General features: G+C 35.8%; 1 protein-coding gene across 6 annotated transcripts in view; it reads right to left on the reverse strand.

The window, feature by feature from the left end:
• Positions 1–21,244, reverse strand: part of LOC143667399 (phospholipid-transporting ATPase ABCA3-like) — a 324,917-nt gene that overhangs the window by 227,909 nt on the left and 75,764 nt on the right. The window lies entirely within an intron of this gene.

Here is a 21,244-nt window from a genome sequence, read left to right on the forward strand (position 1 = left end):
TAATCACCCAATGTGTACAATTAATGGTTCATAGTATTATCATATAGTTTTGCATTCATTACCACAATTTTTGAAAATTGTCATTACTCCAAGAAATACATATACATATAAAAATGAAAATAAAAATAAAAATGAAAAGAAAACCCCAAATATTCCATGCCCCATATCCCTACTATTTATTCACTTTTGTCCTTATTTTTTTTAACTCATCTGATCATGCACTAGATAAAGAGAGTGTTAGTCACAAGATTCTCACAATCACATGGTCACACTGAAAAAACTATATAGTTACACAATCATCTAAAAGAATCAAGGCTCCTGGGCTACAGTTAAACAATTTCACGTATTTCCATCTAGCTATTCGAATCCTCTTAAAACTAAAAAGGGATATCTATATAATGAATGAGAAAAATCTCCAGAATGATTTCTGGACTCTATTTGAAATCTCTCAGCCACTGAAACCTCGTTTCATTTTTCTTCCCCCTTTTGGTCAAGAAGGCTTTCTCAATTGTATGATACCCCTCCAGCTATTATTGATTTCCAGCTTCATTCCATTATGATCTGATAAACTGTTGTGTATAATTTCATTCTTTTAAAATTTATTAGGACCTGTTTTGTGATCCAAGATGTGGTCTATCCTGGAGAATGATTCATGAACACTAGAGAAAAATGTGCTTCTTGCTGTAGTAGGATGTCTGTTAAGCCTACTTAATTTATCATATTATTCAAGATCTCTGTTTCCCTGCTGATTCTCTGCCTAGATATTCTATCCAATGATGAGTGCATTGTATGGAAGTTTCAACTATTATTGTAGAGGTATCTATTTCTCTCTTTAGTGTTGCCAGTGTTTGCCTCATGTATTTTGGGGCACTCTGGCTAGGTGTAAAAATATTTATGACTGTTATTTCTTCTTCTGAAGTGCTGGCTTTATTAATACATAGTGATATTCTTTGCTTCTTTTAACTGTTTTACAGTTAAAGTATAATTTCCGATATTACTATAGCTACCCCTGCTCTTTTCTGGTTGCTATTTGCTTGCAATATTTTTTTCCAACTTTTCATTTTCAATCTATTTTTTGTCCTTGGGTCTAAAGTGAGTTCTTTTAGACAGTATATAGATGAATTTTTTCTTTTTATCCATTCTGCCAGTCTATGTCTTTTGATTGGGGACTTGAATGTTATCACAGTAAAGGCAGTATTTTTTTTTTATTAATTGAAAAAAATTAACAAAACATTTAGAAATCATTCCATTCTACATGTACAATCAGTAATTCTTAATATCATCATATAGTTGCATATTCATCATTTCTTAGTACATTTGCATCGATTTAGAAAAAGAAATAAAAAGACAACAGAATAAGAATTAAAACGATAATAGAGAGAAAAAAAAAACCTATACCTCACATGCAGCTTCATTCAATGTTTTAACATAATTGCATTACAATTAGGTAGTATTGTGCTGTCAATTTCTGAGTTTTTATATCGAGTCCTGTTGCACAGTCTGTATCCCTTCAGCTCCAATTACCCCTTCTCTCTCTTTTTTTTTTAATTAACGGAAAAAATGAAATTAACCCAACATTTAGAAATCATACCATTCTACATATGCAATCAGTAAATCTTAACATCATCACATAGATGCATGATCATCGTTTCTTAGTACATTTGCATCAGTTTAGAAGAACTAGCAACACAACCGAAAAAGACATAGAATGTTAATATAGAGAAAAAAATAAAAGAAATAATAGTAAAAACAAAACAAAACAAAACAAAAACCTATAGCTCGGATGCAGCTTCATTCAGTGTTTTAACATGATTACTTTACAATTAGGTATTATTGTGCTGTCCATTTTTGAGTTTTTGTATCTAGTCCTGTTGCACAGTCTGTATCCCTTCAGCTCCAATTGCCCATCATCTTACCCTGTTTCTACCTCCTGCTGGACTCTGTTACCAATGACATATTCCAAGTTTATTCTCGAATGTCTGTTCAAATCAGTGGGACCATACAGTATTTGTCCTTTAGTTTTTGGCTAGACTCACTCAGCATAAGGTTCTCTAGGTCCATCCATGTTATTACATGCTTCATAAGTTTATCCTGTCTTAAAGGTGCATAATATTCCATCGTATGTATATACCACAGTTTGTTTAGCCACTCATTTGTTGATGGACATTTTGGCTATTTCCATCTCTTTGCAATTGTAAATAACTGCTATAAACATTGGTGTGCAAATGTCCGTTTGTGTCTTTGCTCTTAAGTCCTTTGAGTATATTCCCAGCAATGGTATTGCTGGGTCGTATGGCAATTCTATATTCAGTTTTTTGAGGAACCGCCAAACTGCCTTCCACAGTGGTTGCACCATTTGACATTCCCACCAACAGTGGATAAGTGTGCCTCTTTCTCCGCATCCTCTCCAGCACTTGTCATTTTCTGTTTTGTTGATAATGGCCATTCTGGTGGGTGTGAGATGATATCTCATTGTGGTTTTGATTTGCATTTCTCTAATGGCCAGGGACACTGAGCATCTCTTCATGTGCCTTTGGGCAATTTGTATTTCCTCTTCTGATAGGTGTCTATTCAAGTCTTTTTCCCATTTGTAATTGGATTGGCTGTCTTTTTGTTGTTGAGTTGAACAATCTCTTTATAAATTCTGGATACTAGACCTTTATCTGATATGTCATTTCCAAATATTGTCTCCCATTGTGTAGGCTGTCTTTCTACTTTCTTGATGAAGTTCTTTGATGCACAAAAGTGTTTAATTTTGAGGAGCTCCCATTTATTTATTTCCTTCTTCAGTGTTCTTGCTTTAGGTTAAAGGTCCATAAAACCGCCTCCAGTTGTAAGATTCATAAGATATCTCCCAACATTTTCCTCTAACTGTTTTATGGTCTTAGACCTAATGTTTAGATCTTTGATCCATTTTGAGTTAACTTTTGTGTAGGGTGTGAGATATGGGTCTTCTTTCATTCTTTTGCATATGGATATCCAGTTCTCTAGGAACCATTTATTGAAGAGACTGTTCTGTCCCAGGTGAGTTGGCTTGACTGCCTTATCAAAGATCAAATGTCCATAGATGAGAGGGTCTATATCTGAGCCCTCTATTCGATTCCATTGGTCGATATATCTATCTTTATGCCAACACCATGCTGTTTTGACCACTGTGGCTTCATAATATGCCTTAAAGTCAGGCAGCGCGAGACCTCCAGCTTCGTTTTTTTTCCTCAAGATGTTTTTAGCAATTCAGGGCACCCTGCCCTTCCAGATAAATTTGCTTATTGGTTTTTCTATTTCTGAAAAATAAGTTGTTGGGATTTTGATTGGTATTGCATTGAATCTGTAAATCAATTTAGGTAGGATTGACATCTTAACTATATTTAGTCTTCCAATCCATGAACACGGTATGCCCTTCCATCTATTTAGGTCTTCTGTGATTTCTTTTAACAGTTTTTTGTAGTTTTCTTTATATAGGTTTTTTGTCTCTTTGGTTAAATTTATTCCTAGGTATTTCATTCTTTTAGTTGCAATTGTAAATGGGATTCGTTTCTTGATTTCCCCCTCAGCTTGTTCCTTACTAGTGTATAGAAATGCTACAGATTTCTGAATGTTGATCTTGTAACCTGCTACTTTGCTGTACTCATTTATTAGCTCTAGTAGTTTTGTTGTGGATTTTTCCGGGTTTTCGATGTATAGTATCATATCGTCTGCAAACAGTGATAGTTTTACTTCTTCCTTTCCAATTTTGATGCCTTGCATTTCTTTTTCCTGTCTAATTGCTCTGGCTAGAACCTCCAGCACAATGTTGAATAATAGTGTGATAGTTGACATCCTTGTCTTGTTCCTGATCTTAGGGGGAAAGTTTTCAATTTTTCCCCATTGAGGATGATATTAGCTGTGGGTTTTTCATATATTCCCTCTATCATTTTAAGGAAGTTCCCTTGTATTCCTATCTTTTGAAGTGTTTTCAACAGGAAAGGATGTTGAATCTTGTCAAATGCCTTCTCTGCATCAATTGAGATGATCATGTGATTTTTCTGCTTTGATTTGTTGATATGGTGTATTACATTAATTGATTTTCTTATGTTGAACCATCCTTGCATACCTGGGATGAATCCTACTTGGTCATGATGTATAATTCTTTTAATGTGTTGTTGGATACGATTTGCTAGAATTTTATTGAGGATTTTTGCATCTATATTCATTAGAGAGATTGGTCTGTAGTTTTCTTTTTTTGTAATATCTTTGCCTGGTTTTGGTATGAGGGTGATGTTGGCTTCATAGAATGAATTAGGTAGTTTTCCCTCCACTTCGATTTTTTTGAAGAATTTTTTTTTTTTTTTTTTTTTTTTTTTTTAAAGGAAAGACAGAGAGAAGGAAGGAAGGATAGAAGGAAGGAAGGAAGGAAGAAAGGGAAACATTTTTAAACATTTTCTTGTTTTATTGTATTCCGTTTCTCCGTTTTTTGTTACATGGGCCGGGGCCGGGAATCGAACCGAGGTCCTCCGGCACAGCAGGCAAGCACCCCGCCCGCTGAGCCACCGCGGCCCGCCCTTTTTGAAGAATTTGAGGAGAGTTGGTACTAATTCTTTCTGGAATGTTTGGTAGAATTCACATGTGAAGCCGTCTGGTCCTGGACTTTTCTTTTTAGGGAAGCTTTTGAATGACTAATTCAATTTCTTTACTTGTGATTGGTTTGTTGAGGTCATCTATTTCTTCTTGAGTCAAAGTTGGTTGTTCATGTCTTTCCAGGAACCCGTCCATTTCCTCTAAATTGTTGCATTTATTGGCGTAAAGTTGTTCATAGTATCCTGTTATTAACTCCTTTATTTCTGTGAGGTCAGTAGTTATGTCTCCTCTTCCATTTCTGATCTTATTTATTTGCATCCTCTCTCTTCTTCTTTTTGTCAATCTTGCTAAGGGCCCATCAATCTTATTGATTTTCTCATAGAACCAACTTCTGGTCTTATTGATTTTCTCTATTGTTTTCATGTTTTCAATTTCATTTATTTCTGCTCTGATTTTATTATTTCTTTCCTTTTGCTTGCTTTGGGATTAGTTTGCTGTTCTTTCTCCAGTTCTTCCAAGTGAACAGTTAATTCTGCATTTTTGCCTTTTCTTCTTTTCTGATATAGGCATTTAGGGCAATAAATTTCCCTCTTAGCACTGCCTTTGCTGCATCCCATAAGTTTTGATATGTTGTGTTTTCATTTTCATTCGCCTCTAGGTATTTACTAATTTCTCTTGCAATTTCTTCTTTGACCCACTCGTTGTTTAAGAGTGTGTTATTGAGCCTCCACGCATTTGTGAATTTTCTGGGACTCTGCCTATTATTGATTTCCAACTTCATTCCTTTATGATCCGAGAAAGTGTTGTGTATGATTTCAATCTTTTTAAATTTGTTAAGACTTGCTTTGTGACCCAGCATATGGTCTATCTTTGAGAATGATCCATGAGCACTTGAGAAAAAGGTGTATCCTGCTGTTGTGGGATGTAATGTCCTATAAATGTCTGTTAAGTCTAGCTCATTTATAGTAATATTCAGATTCTCTCTTTCTTTATTGATCCTCTGTCTAGATGTTCTGTCCATTGATGAGAGTGGTGAATTGAAGTCTCCAACTATTATGGTATTTGTGTCTATTTCCCTTTTCAGTGTTTGCAGTGCATTCCTCACGTATTTTGGGGCATTCTGGTTTGGTGCGTAAATATTTATGATTGTTATGTCATCATGTTTAATTGTTCCTTTTATTAGTATATAGTGTCCTTCTTTGTCTCTTTTAACTGTTTTACATTTGAAGTCTAACTTGCTGGATATTAGTATAGCTACTCCTGCTATTTTCTGGTTGTTATTTGCATGAAATATTTTTTCCCAACCTTTCACTTTCAACCTATGTTTATCTTTGGGTCTAAGATGTGTTTCCTGTAGACAGCATATAGAAGGATCCTGCTTTTTAATCCATTCTGCCAGTCTATGTCTTTTGATTGGGGAATTCAGTCCATTAATATTTAGTGTTATTACTGTTTGGATAATATTTTCCTCTAACATTTTGCCTTTTGTATTATATATATCATATCTGACTTTCTTTCTTTCTGCACTCTTCTCCATACCTCTCTCTTCTGTCTTTTCGTTTCTAACTCCAGTGCTCCCTTTAGTATTTCTTGCAGAGCTGGTCTCTTGGTCACAAATTCTCTCAGTGACTTTTTGTCTGAGAATGTTTTAATTTCTCCCTCATTTTTGAAGGACAATTTTGCTGGATATAGGAGTCTTGGTTGGCAGTTTTTCTCTTTTAGTAATTTAAATTTATCATCCCACTGTGTTCTAGCCTCTATGGTTTCTGCTGAGAAATCTACACATAGTCTTATTGGGTTTCCCTTGTATGTGATGGATTGTTTTTCTCTTGCTGCTTTCAAGATCCTCTCTTTCTCTTTGACCTCTGACATTCTAACTAGTAAGTGTCTTGGAGAATGCCTATTTGGGTCTAATGTCTTTGGGGTGTGCTGCACTTCTTGGATCTGTAATTTTAGGTCTTTCCTAAGAGTTGGGAAATTTTCAGTGATAATTTCTTCCATTAGTTTTTCTCCTCCTTTTCCTTTCTCTTCTCCTTCTGGGACACCCACAACACGTATATTTGTGCGGTTCATATTGTCCTTGAGTTCCCTGGTACCCTGTTCAAATTTTTCCATTCTTTTCCCGATAGTTTCTGTTTGTTTTTGGAATTCAGATGTTCCATCCTCCAAATCACTAATTCTATCTTCTGTCTCTTTGAATCTATCATTGTAGGTATCCATTGTTTTTTCCATCTGTTCTACTTTGTCCTTCACTTCCATAAGTTCTGTGATTTTTTTCAGTTTTTCTATTTCTTCTTTATGTTCAGCCTATGTTTTCTTCATGTCCTCCCTCAATTTATCGATTTCGTTTTTGAAGAGGTTTTCCATTTCTGTTCTTATATTCAGCATTAGTTGTCTCAGCTCCTGTATCTCATTTGAACTATTGGTTTGTTCCTTAGAGTGGGCCATATTTTCAATTTTTTGAGCGTGATCCGTTATCTTCTGCTGGCGTCTGCGCATTTAGACAGATTTCCTTGGGTGTTGGATCCAAAAGTTTGGAAGATTTTTCTGTGAAATCTCTGGGTTCTGTTGTTTTTTTATCCTGCCCAGTAGGTGGCGCTCGTGGCACACGTTTGTCTGCGGGTCCCACCAGTAAAAGGTGCTGTGGGTCCTTTAACTTTGGAAAACTCTCACCGTCCGGGAGGTTCGCTAGCCGAAGCGGCTTGGAAGAGTGCCAGCCGGCCTGGGGTCCGAACGCGGGGAGGGTCGCTGGCCGCCGCAGCCCGGGAAAGTGCCCGTCCGAATTTCCTAGTTGGCCCATGGCGCCAAGCGTGGCGGGAGGGCGCCAGCCGCAGCGGCCCGCCCGGGAGTGTGCACCGTTCCCGGGGATCACCGGTTTGGAAGGGCCCCCCCCCCTCCTGTCACCGTTCTCTGCGGCCTGGGGATTTCCGATTCAATCCTCTCAGTTGGTCCGGGGGGCCATGTGTGGTGTGGGCGCCAGCCACCGCGGTTTGAGGGGACTGCCTGTCCAATTCTCCCAGCCGGCCCAGGAAGGGGGAAGGGAGTGACTCCGGCCGCTTGCCGCCCCGCCCGTTGAAGCCCGCGCCCCTCGGCGATCTCACCAGAGCAGGTTCTCTCAGCCAGCCAGCCGTTCCAGGATGGGGTACGCTGTCTTTTTTATCTCTGTCGTGGCTTTGGGAGCTGTTCTGTATTGTTTCTACTCCCCTAGTAGCTGTTCTGGAGGAGAAACTAAGATCCGCGCATCTTACTAAGTCACCATCTTCTCCGGAAGTCCCCTAAAGGCAGTATTTTCACAACCTGTTGCTTCAGTCAACATCATTTACCAAAACTGTTTCATCACCTCAGACAGAAATTCCTGCACACATTAAGCAACATCTTCTCCCCAACTCGGTCCTAGTAATGTAATCTACTATCCACCTTTATGTATTTCATATAAGCAAGATCATAACATATGTGTCTTTTTGTGTCTGGTTTATTCCTCTTAACATTATGTATTCAATGTTTTTTCATGTTGCAGCACGCAAAGGAAGTCTGAGCTTTTTTTGCTGCTGAATAATATTCCATTTAGTGTGTTAATCATTTTGGGTAAAAAAGAAGCTCCTTGGGGACTGGCTATGTTTTGTTTCTTGGGTTCAGTTCTGGTTCCACAGACTATATCCAGTTTTTGAGAATTCAGTGAGCTTGTGATATATGGTATGTTTTCTTATATATGTTATAGTAGAAAATAAGAATTTTTAGAAGTCTCATCTTTCACATCCCTTTTTACCACATCCTTGAATTCCATTCTTCCTGAATATGATATGGCTTTCATGGCTGTAAGTGCAGGAGCTATTCAAAAATAAAAAGGATATGCAGTCCCTAACAATTTTCCTGAGCTGCTGAACCATCCCTGGGCTCCCTAATTCTAGACCTCTGATTCGTGTATAAAAAACCCCCAATTTATTTTTAGCACTTTTTTGGTTGCGTTTTCTGTTACTTGCAGCTGAATTCTATCCATAATTAGAGTCACTGTTCTTGTTACATTTTAGAATTATTCTAACATTTCCCACTAATGAATGAGTTGCAAGGGGATAGGAAACTAGAACGTCACATATTTATTGTAATAGTCACACAGTATTACACTTTATTCTTTGATGACTACTGCACAGGAAGAAATGCCTTTATGAATTAGATGTCCAAAATAGAAATACTAGAGTAAGACAAAATCCAAAAACATGCCATAGGGGAACCAGACAAAGAAACTGTTATTAAACATAAGATAGGACTAAGAGGTCATGAAACCAGTAACTTTCACATATACTGTTAAAGTCTTTTTAACGGAGCAGAATCATTTCAAATATTAACAAAAATATAAAACTCCTAGCACAGGGAAAGGAAATCTGTGAATACTCAATAAATGAGAGTAAATATACCACCATGAGGCAAAGCATCATTTCATGTTTTTCTGCATGGTATATTTTCTCACTGAGTTTTTCAATATTATTTTTCATTTTTCCTCTCTTATTTTTATGAAAGACTTCATATACTGAAAGAACAATTTTTTTAAAACATTTTTATTCACACCATACAACCCATCCTAAATGTACAATCAATGGATCTTGGTATAATCACATAGTTATGCATTCACCACTATAGTCAATATAACATTCTCATTTATCCAAAGAAAAAAATCTCATACTCCTTATATCCCCTATTATTAACATTTAGCTTTGGTATAGTGCCTTTATTACAGTTAATGAAAGAATATTATGAGCTGCCATTAACTAAAAATTTTAGTCTACCTTAATTTTATTTTTCTCATATACTATCCTGTTATTAATATTTTGTAATAATGACATACACTGGTTCTTGTTTATGTAAGAACTTTCTTGTATTTATACAATTAACGATCATCATTGTCCACTCTGGTTTTCAGTAAGTTATACAATCCCAGTTCTTATCCTCTAGTTTTCCTTCTGGTGACATACAAAATTTTAGCCTTTCTCTTTCAACCATACTCGCACTCACTTTTTTTGTTGGTTACACTTAAAGGATTGTGATACCTTCATACAGTGTTGTGCTATCCATTTCTAACCTTTACAATCAACCTTACTGAACATTTTGTACTCCTTAAATACCAATTTCCCGATCTCTTCCCTCTTTTTATCTTCTGGTAAATAGAACCTGGTAAAAACTAAAGTTAAACTGCTTTTGACTTTAACTCTCAGAGTTTGCTCATTATAGTTAGCTCATATTATTGAGGCCATATAATATTTGTCCTTTTTTTCTGGCTTATTTTGCTCAATATGATGTCCTCAAGTTTCATCTATGTTGTTGCATGTATCATGACTTTATTCCCTCTTACAGCTGTGTAATATTCTATCATATGTATATACAGTAAAACCATGTAGAAAATACATAATTCCCATATACGCATCCTCAAACATAGTTTTCTCTACTATTAAAACTTTGCACTAGTGTGTAGCTTTGTTAGAATTGATGGAACAATATTATTAAATTATAACTATTAACTGTAGCCCATAGTTTACATTAAGTTTCACTGTTTGTGCTGTACAGACCTAGAATTTTCTTAAAAAAAAATATATGTATATCCATCCTACATTTTGCCCCTTTTCCTCCCTTTACCACATTCAAATATACAATGCAATAGTGTTAATTACATTTGCAATGTTGTGTTACCATAACGAGTATTCATTACCAAAATTTTCCATCACCCCACAAAGAAATTCCATACCAATTAAGCATTAACTCCTCATTCACTAAATGCATCCTGGCCAGGGGTAACTGGTACTCTACTTTCTGATAATATTAATTTGCCTATACTAATGATTTCATGTCGCCAGAACATACAATGCTTATCCTTTTGTGTCTGGCTTATTTCACTAAATGTGATGTCTTCAAAGTTCATCCATGTTGTCACATGTATCAAAACTGTATTTCTTTTTCTGGCTGAATAATATCACATTGTATGAATACACCACAATTTGTTTATCCATTTCTCTGTTAGATAAGCGGGTTGCCTCCAATTTTTGGCAATTATGAATAAGACATTATGATCATCAGTGTTCATATATGTTTGAGACCCTGTTTTCAGTTCTTTGAGGTATATACCTAGAAGTGGGATTGCTGGATCATATGGTAAGTCTATACTTAACTTTCTGAGAACCATGAAACTGTTTTCCATAGCATCTTCACCATCTTATACTCCCACAAACAATGAATAAGTGCTCTTATTTCTCCACCACTCGTTATTTTCCACTTTTTAAACAGTAGCCATTCTACTGGGTGTTAAATAGAACCTCATTGTGCACTTTTCTTTTATTAGAGAAGTTGTAGGTTAACAGAAAACTAATGTATAAAATATAGACTTCCAATATATCACATTATCATTAACACATTGAGTTAGTGTGGTACACTTGTTACAGTTGGTAAAAGAACACTTTTGTAATTGTACTAACTATAGTCCACAGTTTACATTAGGGTTCACTGTATTGTATAGACCTATGCTTTTTTAAAAATGTTTATTCTAGTAAAATATATGTACCCTAAAAAGCTGTCTTTAAACCACATTCAAATATATAATACACAGTTATTAATTACATTTACAATGTTGTGCCATCATCACCATCATCCAATACCAAAACATTTTCATCACCCCAAATAGAAAGTCTGAAGTAATTATGCATTAACTTCCCATTCTGTACCCCGTATTATATTATTATATAATATATATAAAATATTTAATATATTTTATTATTTCTTTCTCTATGAGCCTGACTGTTCTAATTACTTCATATTAGTGAGAGCATACAAAATTTGTGCTTTTGTGTCTGGTTTATTAAACTCAACATGATGCCTTCAAGATTCATCCATGTTAAAATTGAGTGAGTAATATGAGAATCTTAGCAAACAGAGAAAATTTTGAAAGGAACCAAACAAAACTACCTTCCATGTGGGAAGCCGGGGTTCAATTCCCGATCCATGCAACCAAAAATAAAAAAGGAGAGAGAGATCAAGACATTACCAGATAAACAAAACTTGAGGGTGTTCATCACCACCACTCGATCTGCCATACAAGCACTGCTAAAGGGAGTTCTTCAAACTGAATAGAAAAGACACTAGACAATGATTCAAAGTGGCATAACGAAATAAAGACCTGCAGTAAAGGTAACCATTGGGGTAATGATATAAATGCCAATATTATTGTAGTGTATTGTTTGTATGTAACTATACTTCATATTGCCTACAGGTGCTAAAATGCAAATGCATAAAAAGTAATGATAAATCAATGCTTTGGGACATACAATGTACAAGACATATAAGTGGTAACAAGTACAGAAAAAGATGGGAGCATAGAGAGGCACAGGAAAAGTATATGTATATGCTATTCAAGTTAAGTTGGTATGAAATGAAATATGACAATATTTAGGACATTAAATTTTAAATCCATGGTAACCACAAGCAACACAGATAAAAAATTATCCAGACAGAAAACAGAGGGCACTTCCTGTAGTACAAAACACAAAAAAGCAAATAAATATAAAAGGCATTTACGGAAGAATTGAGGGAAAAAAAGATACAAAACATAAAAAGGCTAAAAGGAAAATCGCAGAAAAAAGTCCTGCATTATCAATAATGACTTTAAATGTAAGTGGACTAAGCTCTCCAATCAAAAGACAGATATTGGCAGAATGGATAAAAAGCACGACCCAAAGGGTACAAGGGTAGTTCAGTGGTAGAATTCTTGCCTGCCATGTGGGAAACGTTTCCCACGTTCAATTCCCAGTCCATGTACTTCCCCCAAAACAAACAAAAAAGAAAAACAAACAAAAATTCAACAAATGGTGCTGCCATAACAGGATACTCACATGGAAAAGTAATGAAATGTGACCCTGCCCTACAGCGCGCACACACACACACACAAAGCACAACCTAATTATATGCTGTCTGCAAAGGACTCACTTAAATTCAAAGGTACAAGTAGAGTGAAAGTGAAAGGATGGAAAAGATGCACCATGCAAGTAGTAATCAAAAGAGAGCTGAGGTAGCTATACTAATATCAGACAAAATAGATTTTATGTCAAAAGCAGTTTCTAGGGACAAAGATAGTCATTATATATTGATAAATGGGAAATTCACCAAGAAGACATAATAATTATAAATATATATACCCCTAAGAGTACTGACAGATTTGAAGGGAACAATTGACAACTGTGCCAGTTTGAAGGGATTAGGTACCCTAGAAAAGCCATTTCTAACTGTAGGTTGGAAATTTGGTTAGATTATCTCCACAGAGGTGTGATACACCCAATTGTGGGTATTAACCTTTGATTAGAGGGAGATGTGACTCTACCCATTCCAGGAGGGTCTTGACTAGTTTATTGGAATCCTTTAAAAGAGGGAACATTTTGGGGAGAGCCACAAGAACCACAAGAGCCCACACAGCCAGAGACCTTTGGAGATGAAGAAGGAAAACATCCCCAGGGGAGCTTCATGAAACAAGAAGCCTGGAGAGAAAGCTAGCAAACATTGTCATGTGTTCCATGTGCTTTTTCAGCTTTTCGTAACCTCTTGTTGGTGCCTTAATTTGGACATTTTAAAAGCCTTGCTTTAATTTGGACATTTTCATGGGTTTAGAATGATAAATTAGCAACTTAATAAATTCCCCCTCTTAAAAGCCATTCTGTTTCTAGTATATCATATTCTGGGACTTAGTACATTAGAACAACAGCTCTACATTAACAATAGGAGACTTTAATATACCACTTTAATAATAGATCAAACATCTAGTCAGAAAACCAATAAGGAAACACAAAGAATTGAATGATACTCTAAAACAACTAGATCTAACAGATATATATACAACACGTCACCCAACATAAACAGAATACACATATTTCTCTATTGCACATGGATCATTTTCCAGGACAGACCATATGTTAGGTTACAAAACAGGTCTTAATAAATTAAAAAATATTTAAATTTTATAATGCATATTCTCTGACTCAATGGAAAGAGGCTAGAAATAACAGAGGGAGAAATGGAAAATTCACAAATATAAGGAAATTAAGCAACATACTCTTAAACAACCAATGAGTTAAAGAGGAAAACACAAGCAAAATTAGGAAATATCTTGAGGTGTTTGAAAAAGAAAATATAACATACCAAAACTTAAAGGATGAAGTGAAGGCAGTGCTGAGAAGGAAATTTATAGCTCAGAATACTTTCATTAAAAGACTTCAAGTTAGAGATGAACCCTCAAAACTGGGAGAACTAGAAAAAGAAGAGGAAACTAAACCCAAAGTGAACAGAGGAAAAGAAATAGCTAAGATTAGAGAGTAGATAAATGAATGCAAAACAAAACAAAAACGATAGAGAGACACAACAAAACCAAAAGTTGGTTCTTTGAAAAGACCAACAAAATCAGCAAACCTTTTACTACCCTGTAATAGCTCTAAACAAGGATGTAAAGGACTTATACATAGAAAACTATAAAACATTGTTAAAGAAATCAAAGAAGACCTAAATAAATGGAAGGACATTCTTTATTCAAGGACTGAACGACTTTGAGTCAGTCTGACTCAATGCAATGGATAAATTCAGTGTAAGCCCAATCAAAATACCAACAGCCTTCTTTGCAGAAATGGAAAAAGCCAAACATCAAATTTATAGCAAAGGGTAAGGGGCCCTAAATAGCTAAAGCCATTCAAAAAAGAAGAAGGAAGTTGGATGCTCACATGTCCCAATCTTAAAACTTATTACAAAGCCACAGCAATCCAAACAGGATGGTACTGGCACAAGGATAGACATATAGATCAATGGAATTGAATGGAAAGCTCAGAAATCACATTTATGGCCAGCTGATTTTTCACAAGACCACTCAGTTGGGAAAGGATAGTCTCTTCAATAAATGATGCTGGGAAAATTGAATATTTACTTGAAAAAAAGGAAGATCCGTACTTCACAACTTACACAAAATAAACCAAAAATGGATCAAAGAATTATCAGACTCTTAGAAGAAAACACAGGGAAGCATCTTTAGGAACGTGTGTTAGGCAATAGTTTTTTAGACTTCACATGGGAAAGCAAAAGTGACAAATTAAAAATAGATGAATGGGACCTCATCAAAATTAATTTTTTTGCACCTCAAGGACTTTATCATAAAAATAAAGCTACAACCTATACAATGGGAAATATATTTGGAAATCACATATCAAATAAAGATTTAATATCTACAATATATAACCAGGTCCTCAACTGGACAACAAAAATACAAACAACTCAATTAAACAATGGGCAAAAGATCTGAATAGACATTTGTCTAAAAAAGACATATAAATTACCAGAAAGCACATAAAAAGATGCTCAACATCATTAGCTATTAGGGAAATGCAAATGAAAACCACAATAAGATATTATTTTTTGATAACACGGCTGCTATCAAAAAATGGAAAAAAGTGTTAGAGGGGATGCAGAGACCTATGAACATTCATTCATTGCTGGTGGCCATGTACCATGGTGCAGCCACTGTGAAAGACAGCTGGACAGTTCTTCAGAAAGCTAAGTATAGAACTATCATACGGCCTGGCAATCTCATGACTAGTTATATGCCTAGAAGAAATGTGTTCTAGTTTGCTAGCTGCCGGAATGCAACACATCAGAGATGGATTGGCTTTTAACAAAAGGGGATTTATTTCATTAGTTCTTCAGGGGAAAGGCAGCTAACTTTCATCTGAGGTCCTTTCTTATATGGGAAGGCTCAGGGCGATCTCTGCTGGCCTTCTCTCCAGGCCTCTGGGTTCCAACAACTTTCCCTGGGGTGTTTTCTTTCTGCATCTCCAAAGACCTTGGCTGAGATGAGGTATGCTGAGCTGCTTGGGCTGTGCTACGTTGACCTCTCTCATTCAAGCACCAGCCAATTAAATCAAACATCATTCCTATCAGCAGATATGCCTCCTAGCTGACCACAGATGACGCTCAGGTATCATTGGCTCATGTCCACAGGAACATAACTAGGCACCTTCACCTGGCCAAGTTGACAAATGAATCTAACTACCACAAAATGAAAGGGACTTGAAGAGATATTTGCATACAATTGTTCATTGCAGCATGGTTCACAATTGACAAAAGATGGAAGCAACTGAAGTGTGCATCAACTGATGAATGAATAAACAAAATGTGATATTTACATACAGTGGACTATTATTAGGCCATGAAAAGGAATGAAGTCCATGCAGAACAGATGAACCTCGAAGACACGTTGAATGACATAAGCCAGACGCAAACAACAAATATTGCATGTTCTCACTGACTTGAAACAATTAGAACAAGCAAACTCATAGAGTCAGAATATAGAAGATAGGTTACGAGGGGGCACAGGATAGGGAATGAGAAGTTAAGGCTTAAAATTAACAGAGTTCCTAATTGGAATGATGAAATATTTTTATAATGGATGATGGTGATTATAGTACATTAATTGTGAACACAATTGACAACACTAAAATAAATATGCTTAAAAGGGGAAAATGTTAGATTGTATATATGAAAGTAGAACAAAATTTTTTTGAAAAATCCATGCAACTACACTATACAAACAATAAACCCTAAGTTAAACCATGGACTTTAATCAATAGTACAATTATTAAAATGTGGTATCATCAATTGTAACAAATGTTGCATACTAATGCAAGGTGTTGGTGGTGGGGTGGTGTAACGGAATCCTGTGTTTTTCTGCACGATTGTCTCGAAAGCCCACAATTCCTAATAAAGAAAAAAAAAGACTCATCCACATTGTCACGTATAACAAAACCTCCTTTCTTTTTACATCTGAATAATATTCCTTTGTATGTATATACCACATTTTGTTTATCCATTCATTGGTTGATGGACACTTGTGTTGCCTTCATCCTTTAGAAATTGTGAATAATGCCACTATGAACTTCAGTGTGCAAACACCTGGTTCTGGTCACTGGTTTCTTCTTTTGGTAATATACCTAGAAGTGGTATTGCCAGATTATATGGCAATTCTAAACTTAACTTTCTTAGGAACCATCAAACTGTCTTCCACAGTAGCTATACCATTTTAGCTTCTCATTGCAGTTTGGATTCACATTTCCTTAATGGCTAAAGATGCTCCACAACTTTTCATGTGCTTACTAGCCACTTGTGTATCTTCTTGGAGAATTCTCTATGGAAGTCTTTCGCGCATTTGTTAACTAGGTTGTTTGTCTTTTTCTTGTTGATTGTAGGAGTTCTTTATATTTCTGGATGTTAAACCCATATTGGATGTGTACTTTCCAAATATTGTCTCCCATTCAGTACATTGTCTTTCTTATGTCTGTGATAAAGCCCTTTAATGCACAAACGCAATTCATTTGATGAAGTCCCATTTATCTATTTTTCTTTTGTTACTTGTGTTTTGGGTGTAAAATCTAAGAAACCACTTTATAACAAAATGTCCTTGAGATGCTTCCTCAGGAATTTTATGATTTGGGTTCTTATATTTAGCTCTTTGATTCATTTTGAATTAATTTTTGCTTATGATGTGAGGTAGAGATCTATAGTCGACTCTTTCCCCCTTGAATCAACTTGCTACCGTTTTCAAAACTCAGTGTCCATACATGTGATGGTTTATTTCTGAACTTCCAATTCAAATATATTTGTCTATACATCTATTCTTGTGTAATACCAGGTTACTTTGATTACTGTGGGATTTTAATGAGTTTTAAAATCGGGAAGTGTGACTACTCCAACTTTGTTCTTCCTTTTCCAAGATGGATTTAGCTATTCGGGTCCCCTTACCCTTCCTTATAAATTTTGTGATTGAGTTTTCCATTTCTAAAAGAAGCTGTTTCAATTTCGATTGGGATTACATTGAATCTGTAAACCACTCTGAGTAGAACTGCCATCTTACAAATATTTTGTCTTCCAAATCATGAACACAGAATATCCTTCTTTTAATTAGGTGGTGTTTTAGTTTGCTAATGCTGCCAGAATGCAATAGACCAGAAATGGAATGGTCTTAAAAAAGGCAGTTTATTAAGTTGCAAGTTTATAGTTCTAAGCCTATAAAATGCTCAAACTAAGGCATCCAGAGAAAGATACCTTAATTCAAGAAAGGCCTATGGGTCCAGAACATCTCTGTCAGCTGGGAAGGCATATAGCTGGTGTCTGCTGGTCGTTTGGCTTCTCATTCAAACAGCTTCCCAGGGGGGCATTTTGTTTTTGCATCTCCAAATGTCTGGATCTCATGAAGGCTCTGTCGCCACTGAAGCTTTTACTGAAATGGTTCCCTCTTAAAGGACTCCAGTAAGTGACCCCATCTTGAGTCGGTGGAGCTATATCTCCATGGAACCCACCTAATCAAAAGATCCCACCCACAACTGGCTGGGTCACATTTCTATGGAAACAACTTAATGAAAAGAACCCGCCCAGCAACATTGAACCGAGATTAAAAAACCTGGCTTTTCTGAGGGACCCAGCAGTTTCAAACTGGCACAGGTTTTCTTTGATCTCTTTTAGGAATGTTTTATATTTTCTACGTTCAAGTTCTTTATATCCTTGGTTAACTATTTCCTAGTTACAGAATTTTTTTTGTTGCTACTATAATGAAATTTTTGTCTTGATTTCCTCTTCATATTTTTTTGTAATTAGTGTATAGAAACACTACTGAATTTTTGCATGTTGATCCTGTACCTTTTCACTTTGCTGAATTCTTTGGTTAACTATAGTAGCTCAGTTGTGGATTTTTAAGCCATTTATGTCTATAGGATCATGTCATCTGAAAATAGGGAAAGTTTCATTTCTTCTTTTCTAAATTAGATGCCTTTTATTTATTTTTTTTTCTAATTGCTCAGGCTAGATATTCCAGAATAATGTTAAATGACTGTGGTGACCACAGTGGGCAACCTTGTCTTGTTTCTGATTTTAGAGGGAAGTTTTCAGAATTTCACCGCTGAGTATGATGTTAGCTGTAGGCTTTTCATATATGCCCTTTACCAAGTGAAGGAAGTTTTCTTTTATTCCTAACTACCTAAGTTTTATCAAGAAGCAGTGCTGGGTTTTGTCAAATACCTTTTCATGTTTATTGAGATGATCACGTGTGGTTTCTTTGCCCCTTATTTCTACTGATGTGGTGTTTAATATTGCTTTTCTTATGATGAACATTTGATTACACTGTATAATGGTTTCAATGTGCTATTGGATTTTATTGAGGATTTTTTGCATCTATAATCATCAAGTCTGTACTTTGCTTATAATATCTTTATCTGACTTTGGTATTACGGTCATGCCTCATTGAATGAGTCCTGATGTATTCACTCCTCTTCAATATTTTAGAAGAACCAGTTTTTAGTTTCATTGATTCTCTGTATTGCTTATTTTATTTTCTATTTCATTAATCTATGCTCTAATCTTTGGATTTCCTTCCTCCTCCTCACTTTATGTTTAGTTTTCCTTTCTTTTTCTAGATTCTCAAGTTGTGAGGTTAGGTTTCTTATTTAAGGTCTTTCTTCTTTTTAAATGTAAGCATTCAGAACTTTACATTTCCCTTGCTGCACTGCCTTTGTTGCATCCCATGAGTTTTGGCATGTTGTGTTTTCATTTTCATTGACCTAAAGATCTTTTCTAATTTCCCTTGTGATGTTTTTCTTTGACTCATTCATTTTGATTTCACCTATTTTTGAATTTTTCAGTTCCTTCTCATTATTGATTTTTAATCTCATCCCCTTGTGGTTATAGAAGATACACTGTATTATTTCAATACTTTAAAATTTATTGAGGCTTATTTTGTGACCCATCTTATGGACTTTACTAGAAAATGATCCATGTGCAATAGAAAAAATATGTGTATTTTGCTGGTGTTGGGTGATGTGTTCTCTATATGACTATGAGGTCTTTTTGATTTATAGGATTGTTAAAGTCTTGATTTCCTTATTAAACTTCAATCTGAATGTTCTATCCATTATTGAAATTTGTATATTGATGCTTCTTACTATTAAAGTAGAATAATCTATTTCTTCCTTCAAAATCTATCAATATTTACTTTGTACAATTTGGGTCTCTGCTGTTAGATGCATATGCATTTATGATTGTTGTATACTCTGTCTACCTGTTGAATTAACCACTTTATCAGTACTACCTCTTAACTGTGATAACAAATCTGCACTTAATCACATTTGGTTCTGTGTATATAACACTTCGCTTTTCTCTTTCACCTTTCAGAACTATCTCCTCGCCTGTGGCATTGACTGACTATTATGTGTCTGGACATGGTTCTCTGCAAGTGCATACTGTTTGGGGTTTGTTGGGATTGTAGAATGTGTATATTCACATCTTTCTTTAAATTTCGGAAGATTTCTGCCATTATTTCTTCAAATATTCCTTCTTCCCCTTTCTCTCTTCTCTCTTTTCTTCTCCTAGAACACTTGATGGTATTCCTCAGGTTTCTTAGACTCAGTTCACATTTTTCATTTTTTCCCTTTCTACTTCTTAGCCTGAATCATTTCAATTGTTTTGACTCCCTTCAGTGATCATGGTCTTCAACTCCAATATGCTTGGTTCTTTTTTAAAATTTTTATCTTTTTGAGATTCCTATATTGCTCATTCATTGTTTTCCTGATTTTTTTTAGTTCTTTCTCTGTGTTTTCCTTTATCTCCTTGAGCACATTTAAGACCATTTTTTTAAAAAAAAGTATGTCTGGAATGTTCAAAGTGTGATTTTGTTTGCTAATGACTCCTGGTATTTTATCTTGTTTGTATGAACTATCAATTTCTGTTTCTTTGTTTGTCTTGTAAACTAGGAAATAGTTTACACTGTACATTTTAATGTGTAAACTCTGGGATTTAGTCTGTTCCTAAATCTGTTTCTTAAGTTTGTATCCAGTATGACATGACAGAAATCCCTTTCAGTTCTAGGAGCTAACAAAAACAAACAAACCCAACATAAAAAAACACCTTTCACAGTTTTTGAAAATTGGCTGTTTGGCTGGTGCTCTCCTTCAGAGTTATCCCTCCTATCAAGATTATCAGCCCAAGTCAAAAGTGAAGTGTAGGGACCTCTCCATCTTTTCTAAGCCTGTGTCTTGGCCTTGGCTTGTGTTTACTTGTGGCCTTAGGAATTGCCCCATTTACAGGAATCTGAATGTCCCCTTCACTCCCTACATAACAGACTTTTCCCTCCTTCCAGGTTCTCAATCATAGTCTTACAGCTGCTAGTCCTTGCCCCAGGCCACTTGGACTTCTTACTTTGCTTTAGCTGGCTGAAAACTGCTTCTGCCTGCAGAGTAAGTCTGGGAGGCCAAGCCCCAGATGAATTTCCTCATTCATCCTTCAGGTTGTCACCTATTATACTGGTCCTGAATACAGACACCCCAGTTTGTACACAGTGGTTACCCTGTTCCCTCACGAACAGGATCAGGGATCCACAATGGGAATAAAGGCTGGATTCACTCTGCACCATGGAGCAAGGGCACCAAGGGCTTCTTCTATTATTTTTATAGTTACATTTTCTTGATTTGGTACTTGCAGCCCTTTAACTCTTTTCCAGAGTTTTGAGAAAAATGGTTCTGCCAGTTTCTACTAGTTGTTCAAAGATTCTGAAGTACTTTGTATTATCTTATGCCACCATCCTGTTCATTTGGAAGTCCATCTATCTCTGAATATATATTTTCAGTCCCACATTATTTCT

Source organism: Tamandua tetradactyla, chromosome 23 (genome assembly GCF_023851605.1).
Source record: "Tamandua tetradactyla isolate mTamTet1 chromosome 23, mTamTet1.pri, whole genome shotgun sequence".
NCBI classification, from domain to species: Eukaryota; Metazoa; Chordata; class Mammalia; order Pilosa; family Myrmecophagidae; genus Tamandua; species Tamandua tetradactyla.